Below are 908 nucleotides of genomic sequence, written 5' to 3'. Positions count from 1 at the left end.
CCACCCCCGCGCATTAGAGCCTGACGGGGGAGGAGGAGGAGGAGGAGGAGGGAGGAAAGAGGAATAAGTCTATTAGTAATAACAACAACAACAAAACCCACCAACAAATCCTCCGCTCGGACCCGCCGCCTCCGCGGGCTGCTGGGCTCAGACTTTGGTTCAAGTAAAAAAAAAACAAAAAACAAAAAAGCAAACAAACAAAAAAAAAAAGAAACGGCAACAAAAAACCTTCGCTCGCTCAGCCACTTCCATTTTTTCCCCTGCAGTCTCGCTAAGCAGTGCTCTGAGGAAGGTCCAAAGAGTGCCCAGAAATGCTGCTGCCCAAGGCGATGGCGTGTATTTGTGCTGAAAATGGTTGACAGTGGGCTTGATATTTTTTTTTTTTTTTTTTTTCCCTCGGCGGGGTGTGCGTGTGTGGCGTGCGGGGGTTTTTCTCGCCGCGTTTTTGATCTGCTGCTGCTGCTGCTTTTTTTTTTTTCATCCTGAGATTTTTTTTCAACCTGAGAGAGCCGGGGAAAAATGGGAAAAAACGGTGCTTCTTCCGACAGAAGGGGAATGTCTCCATCCCTGGTGGCGGGACGTGTGGTGCTAGTGGTTTAGAGAAATAGCCTGCCAGCTTTTCGGAGTGGAAGGTAAGGGTGCCCCGGGGGCATTTCCATCTCCCATTTCCAGGTATTACGACTTGGAGAGCTTTTAGTTTGGGATTCCGGGGAGGAGGCGAAGGAGGAGGAGGAGGAGGAGGAAGGGGGGGGGGACAGGCTGTTGCTGAAGGATAGAGAGGGAGAGAGAGACAGCAGAGCCGGAATGATCTCCGCATTTACTTCAGCCCTGCAGTTTAAAAGTTAAGAGTAAGTCCGTTTTGCGCCATCCTTGCCAGCCCTTCCCGGCCGGACAGAGAAAACCTGAGG

General features: G+C 51.0%; 1 long non-coding RNA gene across 1 annotated transcript in view; it reads right to left on the bottom strand.

The window, feature by feature from the left end:
- The window catches only part of LOC106885019, a 53070-nt gene extending 52863 nt beyond the window's left edge, over positions 1 to 207 (bottom strand). Inside the window, exon 1 of the long non-coding RNA XR_001411332.1 lies at positions 102 to 207. This is a non-coding gene — a long non-coding RNA (uncharacterized LOC106885019). The remainder of the gene's footprint in view (positions 1 to 101) is intronic.
- Between the last annotated feature and the right edge of the window lie 701 nt (positions 208 to 908).

Source organism: Calidris pugnax, unplaced genomic scaffold (genome assembly GCF_001431845.1).
Source record: "Calidris pugnax isolate Ruff unplaced genomic scaffold, ASM143184v1 scaffold12, whole genome shotgun sequence".
Classification (NCBI taxonomy): domain Eukaryota; kingdom Metazoa; phylum Chordata; class Aves; order Charadriiformes; family Scolopacidae; genus Calidris; species Calidris pugnax.
This window is presented reverse-complemented; position numbering and strand designations above follow the sequence as displayed.